The sequence below is a fragment of the Gekko japonicus genome, unplaced genomic scaffold (genome assembly GCF_001447785.1).
Source record: "Gekko japonicus isolate JY-2015 unplaced genomic scaffold, Gekko_japonicus_V1.1 scaffold1880, whole genome shotgun sequence".
NCBI classification, from domain to species: domain Eukaryota; kingdom Metazoa; phylum Chordata; class Lepidosauria; order Squamata; family Gekkonidae; genus Gekko; species Gekko japonicus.
Window position 1 is genome coordinate 307608 of NW_015170943.1, and position 12047 is coordinate 319654.

Below are 12047 nucleotides of genomic sequence, written 5' to 3' on the forward strand. Positions count from 1 at the left end.
AGAGGCTTTTGATGGCTCAGAAAATTTGATGATTGGCACTCCAATTTGGACTTTGATATTGCTTCTATGCTGGAGAAGACTGTGACTGTTTCTATTATGATTTATCATTGCACTTTGGCCAATTGATTTATATCATACTTGTTGTTATGCTTATTTGATTTACATTATACTTGCTGTTATGCTTATTTGATCATTATATATTTGCTTATTTGCTTATGAGTTATTTTTGCCAAGTGGTGTTCTTTTTTTTGGTTCTTGTATCTGCTAGTAGGCAGACAGGGATGTACAGAGGGCAAGCACCCAGCTTTTGTTCCCCTCGACAATAGGCAGTATGCTTGCTCTGCAGGCCAACAGGGGACAGGGGAAATGTTTATATATTTAATGTACTTGTATACCAGCTGCGGTGGCTCAAGTGGTTAAGACGCTGAACTGCAGGCTGTGGAAGGTCAGTAGTTCAGCAGTTCGAGACCTGGGTGCCGCAAGGCGGAGTGAGCTCCCGTCTCTAGTTCCAGCTTCTGCCAGCCTAGCAGTTCGAAAGCAAGACATTGCAAGTAGATCAATAGGAGTAGATAAATAGGTACCACTTCGGTGGGAAGGTCACAGCTTACCGTGTGCCTTGGTGTTTAGTCATGCTGGCCACATGACCACAGAAACGTCTTCGGACAGCGCTGGCTCTTCGGATTTGACTGGCTTTCGAGCAAGGGAACCTTTACTTTACCTTTATACCACCATCTAGTTTCTGAGGCAATCAGAGGGAGACGCCAAGGTTTTGCTCCCCCCCAAAAAAACCTCACCCAGACATACCCAACCAGATGGGTGAGACAGATCGGTTATGAGGAAGAATCAGATCTACTCTCTATTTGAGATCGAACTGCTGATTCAGAGTCTATTGACATCCCTGATTTCATTTAAGAACACTGAGAAGCCATGCCTTTCCTTATAGTTGCTATTAGACCTGGGGGGGAAACCAGACAGGCACCCCCCTGCTGGAAATAAGGGTGGGGGGAGTTTTACCAAACAAAACCAGAATGCACAGGTCATGGCTATAATGCTTTCTCTATCCAGAATCTTACTCCAGTGTTTGAGGGGCTTTTCTCCTGATCAGATGGATGCAGGAAGTCACCTGGACTGGGAGAAAAATGTTCCAAAGTAGTGGAGTGCGTGAGATCAGGCATGAGAGAGGAGGTGAGGCGTCATTCCACTTGCCCATGTGCCCCATTTGTGTTTTAAAAAAAAGGCACATCACCCTCCTTCACCTAAGAATCCTGGGAAAGGATTCTGAAAGCTGAATCATACATCAATTCCTACATGCTTGCCACCTGCTCAGCAAGTGAGAATTTTAATTGCCGATAGAACCAGGATACTTTCTCCTAGCTCCTGGAAATTTGGGAGAGAGAATCTCTTGGATACAGAATTCCTGAGAATTTAATCTCATTTGGGAGGGAGTTACAGACAGAAGTGCATTTCCCACTGGAACTAACAGAAGCAACAGAAGCATTGATTAATGACTAGCTTTAATTCCAACGTTAGAACTGTGCAATTGTTTTCAACAAACAACTCAACTCCAAATCTGACTTGCACTTTTTTGCACACCAGTGTTCATTTTCCGCCTTTTCCATATAGCTAGACAGGGTTATTTTTGGGCAGGAAGGCACAGGAAAGGTGTTCCCGCTGGCTTCAGAGTTGGCCATGCCCACTACAGCCAAAACCTCTGTGTGTGCGGCTAGAGATGAAAGGCCAGGAGAGTGACCCCCCACCACGGCTCCGAGGCGGATGGGCCAGGGCCCCCCCTGGAAGGATCGGGGCGCCCAGCTTCCCTTCCCTTCCTTTCAAGGGGGGGCTTGCCCCGGCTCCCCACAGCCGCAGGGTGCCCGGGAAAACCAAGGGAAGGTGTGGGGGTGTGGCCTAATATGCTAATGTGCTGTACTGTCAGGGGGTGTGGCCTAATAGATTAATGCATTTCTGCTGTTGGGTGTGGCCTGTTATGCTAATGAGTTCCTGCTGGGCTATTTCTACGAAAAAAGCCCTGTAGCTGGATGAACAGAATTTTAAGGAGTCTTGAGGGCCTGTTGATAACGGCTTGTGAACAGGATTTGTACTGCGTGGAAACGTACACAGCTTGCAAACAAACAAATTGTAAACTTTTTAAAGGGAAAAAACCCAAGAAAGGGGCAGAACACAACATGAGCAAGGTTCTTCAATGTTCCCTCTAAGTTGTGGAGTCTTGTGAGCAGAAATTTTACTTTGTGAGCTACCGGTATTAAAAGTTGTGAGCGAGCAATTTGGCAGCTGCATAAATCAGTTTGCTCTGGAGCCATCTTTCCTGAGCTAAGACAAAAATCTGTGAGCTGGATGCTAAAAAATGGTGAGCTAGCTCACATTAACTCAGCTTAGAGGGAACACTGGTCACCATTCACATTAAATGTCCATGATATGTGAGTAATGACTGTCTTCCCACTCAGCAACAAAATATCTAAAGGGAAAAAAGCTCTCTGAAAAGAGGGGCAAGAATAACATTTCTCCAGACACTATGGTTTGGATTTGGCCACAATGCAGTATCCCTACAAGAGATGCACAGCCTCAAAGGAAGGTACACAACCAGTGTGCGCGCGCACACACACAAATGAGGGAAATGGCTCTGATCTCACCTAACATGATCGAAGATACAGCACTGGCCACCTACGATGCGCAGCACTTGTATATTCATCTACACCTGTATCTGCCCCATCAGCACTAATACATGTAGTAATTAGATGATCTGTTTTTCCTTTGGTAGAGAACTATGCCTGCCTTGCCTTTGGGACAAAGAAGCAATATGTGTCTAATTAAACAGGTTGTCTCTTGCCACACCACGGCACTTCTGCTGTGCACTCATATTACAATGCATTGCACTTTCGCAATCCATGCTACTATTCAAAGAGGTGCCGATGACAGATAAGTTGTTCGATGAAGATTCCTCTGGATACCGTTTGGTTCTCATTCAAATGTGCAGGGATTGCTACCAAAATGTATACCATAAATCCTTCATTGTCTCTGAGGGTTTACAACAGTTATGCTTGTGTCATCACTTTTTTCCCTATCAGTGTATTTGCAGTGCCCAATGCGAATGTGTTGACGTCGAGCCCTAAAGTAGATTTCATTTCCCGGAGTTGCCACTGGGTAGCACCTCCTTGGGAGGAAAGCGATGGCAAACCTTGACAGCGTAATAAAAAGTAGAGACATCACCCTGCCCACAAAAGCCCGTATGGTCAAAGCAATGGTATTCCCAGTAGTCATGTATGGCTGCGAGAGTTGGACTATAAGGAAGGCCGAGAGCCGAAGAATAGATTCTTTTGAACTATGGTGCTGGAGAAGACTCTTGAGAGTCCCTTGGACGGCAAGAAGATCAAATCAGTCAATCCTAAAAGAAATCAACCCTGACTGTTCCCTGGAAGGCCAGATAATGAAACTGAAGCTCAAATACTTTGGCCACCCAATGAGAAGGGAGCACTCCCTGGAGAAGACCCTGATGCTGGGAAAGATTGAAGGTCAAAGAAGACGGGGACAGCAAAGGATGAGATGGTCAGACAGTGTTATCAGGGCAACGGACATGAAATTAAGCAAACTACAGAGCACCACAGAAGACAGGAGGGTCTGGAATGATGTGGTCCATGGGGTTGTGAAGAGTCGGACTCGACTATGCGACCGAACAACAACAACAAAGCACCTATGAAGCAGCAGCAGAATCTCACACAAATAAACGACTATTTCTAACCTTGACCCAAACTATTTTGTATCAATGTATCTTTCAAAACTGTGCACTACCACTTTATAATTTAGGTAAATTTGCCTGGGCTTCTTTGTGTACATTTTTGTAAAAATCAATACCTACAGTTAACTTTATTTCTGTCAAGGTGGAGGCCAGAATTAAACTAAACCAATTGATAATTAAACCGGTGCAAATATTTGCATAGGCAATGCATCGATGTGATGACTTGTTATAGCCTATAGAAGAGAGACTGGCAGTTCTCCATTCCAGGACATTGTCTCCTTATAGCAATGAAATTCAAAGCATTCAGTTACCAAGACATTCAAACAAGAGAATATGCAAAGGTGGTCTGTAGAATGGTACATTGCATATACCAGAATGCCGGAAAACAATAAGGAGTTGTGTGTTTCAGAACCAAATGCTTATTATATATAGTCATGTGTGCCTTTCCCCCTCCATTTTTCTGTCAAGGTGGTGGCCAGAATTAAACTAAGCCAATTAATAATTAAACTGGTGCAAATATTTCCATAGGCAATACATCGATGTGATGACTTGTTATAGCCTATAGAAGAGAGACTGGCAGTTCTCCATTCCAGTACATTGTCTCCTTATAGCAATGAAATTCAAAGCATTCAGTTACCAAGACATTCAAACAAGAGAATGTGCAAAGGTGGTCTGTAGAATGGTACATTGCATATACCAGAATGCAGGAAAACAATAAGGAGTTGTGTGTTTCAGAACCAAAGGTTTATTCTGTATAGCCATGTGTGCATTTCCCCCTCCATTTTCTTTTTTTAAATTGAAAGCTGCTTCCAATGTTGTGAATTGCAGAAGAAGAGGAGATTGGATTTATACCCTGCCCTTCACTACCCGAAGGTGTCTCAGGGCGGCTTACAAACTCCTTTCCCTTCCCCTCCCCACAACAGACACCCTAATGTTCCCTCTAAGCTGTGGAGTCTTGTGAGCAAAAATTCTACTTTCTGAGCTACTGGCATTAAAGTTGTGAGCGAGCGATTGGGCTAACTGCAGAAATTGGTTTCCTATGGAGCCCTCCTTCCTGAGCGGAGACAAAAAATGTGTGAGCCGGAGGCTAAAAAGCTGTGAGCTAGCTCACACTGACTCAGCTTAGAGGGAACACGGCCTGTGAGGTGGGTGGGGCTGAGAGAGCTCTGACAGAAACTGCTCTTTTTCAAGAAGCTCTTATCAGAACTAGGGCTTGCCCAAGGTCATCCAGCCAGGTGCAAGTGGAGGAGTGGGGAATCAAACCCGGTTCTCCCAGATTAGAGTCCGTGCACTGAACCACAACACCAAACTGGCTCTCAGCAGAGGAACTGGATGCGGGGAGAGGCCACTGAAACTTTTGGCCATTTTTTCCTGCTCAGTATCCCTCCTCCACAGCTGCTTTTTCCCTAGCCAGCATGGTATAGTGGTTAAAGTGGTGGACTCCAATCCGGAGAACCGGGTTTGATTCCCCACTCCTCCACAAGAAGCCTTGGGACAGACACAGTTCTGTCAGAAGTCTCTCAGCCCCGCCTACCTCACAAGGTGCCCGTTTTGGGGAGAGGAAGGGATTGTAAGCCACTTTGAGATTCCTCAAGGCAGAGAAAGGCTGGTTATAAACACCTACTCTTCTTCATCGTCCAGTCAGGAAAAACAGCTAGGAAAATGGCCAGTAGACAAAAGGTTTGAGCAGTTGTCACCCTCCCTCCATCATTCATCTGCTGAAATGTACAGTCTCAGAGGCAGCTTTTCGTGATACACAAAAAAAATGGAGAAAATATATACACAGCTGCCTGTATGCTGGAGTTTGACCTTCCTTGAAACAGTTAACAAAATTAGGAGGGTGAGTCCTTTGGTTTAGCCCATGTTATGCACAACTGAGTATATTTCCTGTCCGGGAACAAGTCTTTTCTAGAACAACCTGTTCTGTTCGCTGACACATACTTGTATGGCAACACGTGTCGGTGGCCTTTAAGCTGAAGAAGCCAAGGATTCTCAAAACTGACCTTGTCGAGTGAATACAGCCAAATATAAATTCTCTAATAATCCTCAATGTGGTTAAATCTGTGCATACTTAAATCCAGAGAGCAGCGATGAGCGGACAAGACAGCTCTTTCTACAAACCTGAGAAAAGCCCCAGGTTTGCAGAAAAATCTGAAATCTAAAAGCCAATGCATGGGGAGGGGGTTAATGCCCCCTCCCAAATAATAGAAGCAGTTCCTGTACCTTTAAGAGAAGAGATCCCAGTGGTCACTGTGGAGGTTGCTAGGCAACCACTACAGTATTGCCAGTCTTCAAGCCTTGGCTTCTGTCAGTAAAAGGTGGGGGAGCGGGGGCAGGGCTCTTTCCAAGGCTGTTTTGGCCATTGAATACTCATGAGCAGCCCCATACCCAGAAAATGTTTTTTGGGGGGAGCATTAAGGTGCCATCTGGGGAGGGTGGGGTTTGGGGAGGGGAGGGGCTGGCCAGAGCCTCTCCTCATTTGGAATCAGGGCCAGTGGCATCTCTAGTTTTTCTTTAAACCCCCCCCACACACACCTCTTTTCACTTCCTAACTCCATGGCACTGTAGAGGTCAGTGAGTCTCTCTCTCTCTCTCTCTCTCTCTCTCTCTCTCTCTCTCTCTCTCTCGGAGGGCAAAGCAAGAGAAGAAAAGCCTGTGCTGAAGAGTCCCCCATCCACATGCAGGAGACTAGAGTGCATATTGGCTGCCCTTTCTCAGGTGCTACCTGCTGCTGCCTTTCTTAAGTCGGAAATGCACCGCCTGCCAGACCAGCCAAGAGTGGCAGTCCGTGGCTAATCAGGGCAGCCTCCCCTCAGACCGGCCACCAGCCTCCTTCCCCAGTTCCTGAGAGAAAGCAAGAGGTGGCGGAGGAAGACTAACAGGAACGAAGGGTTTGGTGTGGTAGAGAGCCATGCCTCCCAAGCTCCCCCTGGCTTCAGCTGATCCACTGGCAGGCTGTTCAAGGCAAAGGACGTGGTCAACGGGTGCTTCAGAGGGGGGAGAGGGGAAGGGGAGGCATGGCTGTTTGGGGAGGGTGCCGGGTTGTTTGGGGGTGTACCAGGCACTCATCAGGTCTGCTCATCAGGGCCAGGCCGGGCAGCAACCACTGGGCGACTTGCTGCCATGCGACCTGCATGACTCACTCAGGTCAACTGCACGCTGTTGCTCAACAGCAGCCACACCCTCAAAAGCCGTATGGTATGGTAATGACGGCTTCTGACTCAGGAGGCCCCGGCTCACATCTCCACTCTGTTGCAGAAGCTTGGGCTGGCCATGCTCTCTCAGACTAATACTCCTCACAGGGTTGTTGTGAGGGTAAAACAGAGGAGGGGAGAATGATGTAAGCTGCTTTGGGTCTCCATTGGGAAGAAAGGTGAGGTGAAAGCGAAGTAAATAAATAATATAGCTGAAGATGGAGGTGGGTGGGAAGAAAACAATATAAAGGCCAATATGCTTCACAAAGAGCTTTACCCAGGCAGAAGGAATAACTGGTGTCAGCACCTCATCCTTGGTATAGAAGAACCGAGAGAATAAATCATGAGCAGTGTAAAACAGTGCAACCTTTTTATTTTTAGTCAACCTAAAGAGTGATATCCCTGCCAAATCAAGAGCAACACCAAAAGCTTCAGTCTACACCTCTGACTTGGGCACATTTCCAAACGTCTTGATTTCTATTTCTATTTATTTATTTTGCTACTTCTTAACCAAAGCTAATTATATACTGCCCTGGCATAAAGCTTCCGGTGGAGCACCAGATCAGGTTCAAGGTTTTGGTTCTGACCTTTACATAAGAAGATAAGAGTTGGATCAGGCCAATGGCCCATCTAGTCCAACACTCTGTCACACAGTGGCCAAAAATACCAGGTGCCATCAGGAGGTCCACCAGCGGGGCCAGGATACTAGAAGCCCTCCCACTGTTGCCCCACATCTCCAAGCACCAAGAATACAGAGCATCACCTGAACCTTTATGGCCCTTAATGGTCAGGGACCCACATACCTTTGGGACTGCCTCTCCCAGTATGCCCCAGGAAGAGCATTATGTTCAGGGAATAAGAATTTCCTGGTGGTCCCCAGCCCAAGGGAAGTCTGGCTGTCCTCGGCCAGGGCTCTTTCAGCCCTGGCCCCTGCCTGGTGGAACTCTCTGCCAGAAGACGTCTGTGCCCTGTGGGAATTACTACCTTTCTGCAGGGCATGCAACGCAGGGATGTTCCGATGGGCCTTCGGTTGAGGACAGCGATGGGGCACTCACAACCATTTCCCCATCCCTCGAATCCCCTCCTACCCAGGGAGGCTGGGGAGGTTAATTTTTTTCGCCACTTATATATGCATACTGTTTTATCTATTTACTAGGAGTAAGGCCCATTGTGGGAAGAAATACAATGAGCTCTAGAAAGAGGCTACAGGTGAGGCGATGGGGCGATGGAGGGAAGCGGAAAATAGAGGGAGGCAAGCCATGTTTATTTCCTTCTGCTTAACTATAGGGCAGGGCTGTCTCAAGTCATTTTGCTGCCCCAAGTGGGTAGTATGTGAGGAGAGCCACATGGTAACAGGTATGGTTCCCTCCACCCGACTTATGTTGATTTGGGGCTATGCAGTGGCAGCTAAGGTAGAAAAGCACCTCCTCCTGTGCCATGTTTTCTGGGTTCCAAGGGTCTGGAAAGTGGTTCTGTAGCCAGGTACAGGTTTGCCAACTCTGGGCGGGGAAATACCTGTAGATTTGAGGGGTAGAGCCTGGGGAGGACAGGGTTTGGAGTGGGGAGGGACCTCAGTAGGATATAATGCCATAGAGTCCAATGGCCAAAGCAGGCATTTTCTCCAGGAGAACTGATCTTGGCCACCTGGAGATCAGTTGTAATAGCTGGAGATCTCCAGGTGCCACCTGGAGGTTGGCAATACTTAGGGAAGGGCCAGGTTTGTTGAATGATGTCCGTGAATTATACTGCCATAGAGCTCACCCTCCAAAGCAACCATTTTCTCCATGGGGACAGATCTCTGTTGTGTGGAGATCAATTGTAATTCAGGGAGATGTCCAGGCCTTCGCTTCCCCCCTAATTCCTGTTTAACAGTTTAAAGTATTAACACTTCAACTGACTCCCTGCTAATGCCCCACAGCCTCTTGGGACTTCCAACTTGGGAGCTGTAGTTCTAATTCCCTTTGCTATGGCTGCAGTAAGGCCAGCTGAGAACTACAACTCCCAAGGTGCACTGCATCAAAAGTGGGGGTATAAGAATGGAGCAGCCATTGGGACGGGCCACTAGGCACCAAGGCAGCTTCCCCAGTGGCCAATGGGAGAGTAGGTGAAAAAGACATAAATGTACACATGATGGATTAAATAAGTATTTATATAATAATTTAATAGTTGATATGTTTACAGTGGTACAGCCTGCAATAATGTCATGTTACTTTAAGAAAGTGATGTTCGTCATGCAGCTGCATGGAATTAACTAGTAGAATCTTTATAGAGTCTGGATCCAGTTAGTTGTAGAGAGAGCATTTGCCAGCCAGAAAAGGAAGGCTTCTAGCCGGGTGAAATAAGGACTGGTTTGCTACTACTAAAATAAATGGTGCTTAGGAGAGCATAGCCAACAAAATCCAGGAGGCTTTTTTGAACCCATTGGCTTGCTCCCCATATAAACACTTATCATGGAACCAGAAGTACGTTTTCTAAAAACTAAATTATTAAATCATTATAGTTTAAAATAACTAATTTCCATGCAGCTACATGTGAATTTTAATTGATTATGGTTTAGTCCAGGATATTATGAAGGAAATTACAATACTGAGCTGGATTGAGAAGCTGACACCTCCTTACAATATAGGATTACATCTGAGGAAGACTGTAAAGTTGAAATGAGTTCGTAACTGGGTACTCATGATGCTGGGCTATGTTGGACTTTTTAAAAAATATTGTATAATTGAGAATGCTGAAAAAACCTTTTGCAATTTTATAAAGTCTAAAAAGTTATATAGTGTTCATATCACAGGGTTTGCTTGTGTGCAATATAGGATTACATCTGAGGAAGACTGTAAAGTTGAAATGAGTTCATAACTGGGTACTCACTTTGTTGGACTTGTTTTACAATATTGTATAATTGAGAATGCTGAAAAAACTTTTTGCAATTTCATAAAGTCTAAAAAGTTATATAAATCTTCTTAATAGTGTTCATATCACAGGGTATGTTTGTCTGTTTTTCCTGTTAGGATATCTGTGATCCGTCTTGTTTTGTGCAACCTGCAAGTGGAGCCTGAAGATCACCTGGTATCACAACTGAACTCCAGATAACAGATCTCTGTCCCCCTGGATAAAATAACTGCTTTGGAGGGTGGACTCTATGGCATTCTGTTCACCTGAGGCCTCTCCTCTCCCCAAACTCTGGCTTCCATTGACTCCACCAAAAAATCTCCAGGAATTTCCCAACCTGAAGCTGTTAACCCTAGTCAGGACTGGCCCCAATGAGTTCCCCACAAAGGCCAAAGCAGGCCTGGAAAGGGTCTCCTCCCCCCACCTTTTTACTAACAGAACCAAGCTTGGTTGCCTAGCAACAGCCACTGATGGTTGCTGGCTCACCTTAGTAGCCAGCCAGCCTTGGAGGAGCTAAGCAGGAGAAGCGGCAGCAGTAGAAGCCTCTTCCTGAACAGGAAACAGTGGTTTCAGTAGCCAACCAGATGCAGAAGCGTCTTTGTCAGGAGAGACAGCTGTTTTGTCAGTTTATTCTGTCAGGGAATAGTGGCCAGACTGGCAGTGGGTAAGCGAGAGGAGTGGACCCAGCACCCAGCCAATGGCACGCGAGTACTCTTGAGTGGCAGTTGATGGGCCAATGGCTGATGAAGCGCACAGCACAGCCAGTGGGAGAGCTGGAAATGGCCAATATGTAGGGCAATCATATATATAGGATGCCTACTGGCTGGTTTTAATTTAGAATTTAAATTGAGAACTTGTATATCATCTTGTTGTAAGCCGCCCTGAGCCCTACTGTAGGGAAGGGCGGCCAAGCAAATTTAATTAAATAAATAATAATGTAAAAATCCTAAAGTGTTGCTCACACACTGATGTGCTTTCTTGATTTAGTCATGCAAAATTAATACAGTATAAGCTTTGCAGTTTTTTAGTGAGCCATTATGGAAAGACTCCCCCAAAAGAAAATCCAGCAAAAACTGTAAGAACAAGGCGAGATGAGAAGACGTAAATGGACTACATTGTATACCTCCAGACCTTGGAAGGGGGCCCAGAAGTATTGATTTACCTTTTAATGTAATGCATGTTTATGTGAAGTAATTCAAAATTGTTCCGTCAATACAAGCTTGTGTAATATTATTAAGCTTCACAATTCAAGAGCTCTGTCAGCTTTCAGCAGAAGACACATTATTTTGAGCCAATTTATAAGTAACAAAGTTAGAATAATTGGGCCCCAAGCAAACCCATCATGCTCAGATTCACTTTCCCCGAATGAAAATCGTAAAAGAACAAAGATCTCAGTTCACAGTCCTCTTGGGCCCTGGCCTGGTTGTTTTTACCAGTGCAAAGATCCTATATCTTATCTTATCTTTTATACAAGCAGTGATGGACACACAGCAAATCCTAAACATCTATACAGATTCTTGCAAATAACCCAAGCCTTTCTCTAAACAAGCTAGATCACGTGACCCAAAAATAATGCAGTCTCTTCAATCTAGCCAGGAGAGCAAGAAGCTACAGGCAATCTTCTTCAGTCTTCTTTCCACTATTCTGTTCCCCTGAGACATAAGCAGCAGCACCATTACATGGTAGGTTCTACCTAGGCTGGCCATTTGATTAATGTTTTAGGGTCTTGCCTGGTTTTCCAACTCCTGGTCCAGCTGTACTGCAGTGAGGGAGGAAACTACCTCCCTTCAGTCCATGGACTCGCTTCCTCAGCAGGTCATCAATACTGTTCTAGTACTGCTCCTGCAGGCACAATTTTGCTCTGTCATGAGGTTAAATGGGATGCTTAGAATGGATGCTCTTCTCAAAAGAGGAGCAGATCTGTCGTCACAGACCTGCCCACAAGTAAGAGTGGGGTCTGTTGAATGGTTGGGGAGGGGGAGAGCTGGTAGAAAAGAAGACTTGGGTGGAAGTCAAAAGGAGAAAGTGGCAGCCATATTTTTAGTTTCTGCTGTTGGTACTTCCCATTACTTCATTTATTTATATTTATTTATTTATTATTTACATTTTTATCCCGCCCTCCCCGGAGGCTCAGGGCGGCTTACACGGCATATCGCCAAATCATACAATAGAACAATAAAAACATTAAAAATATTAAAACACATCACAGTCAT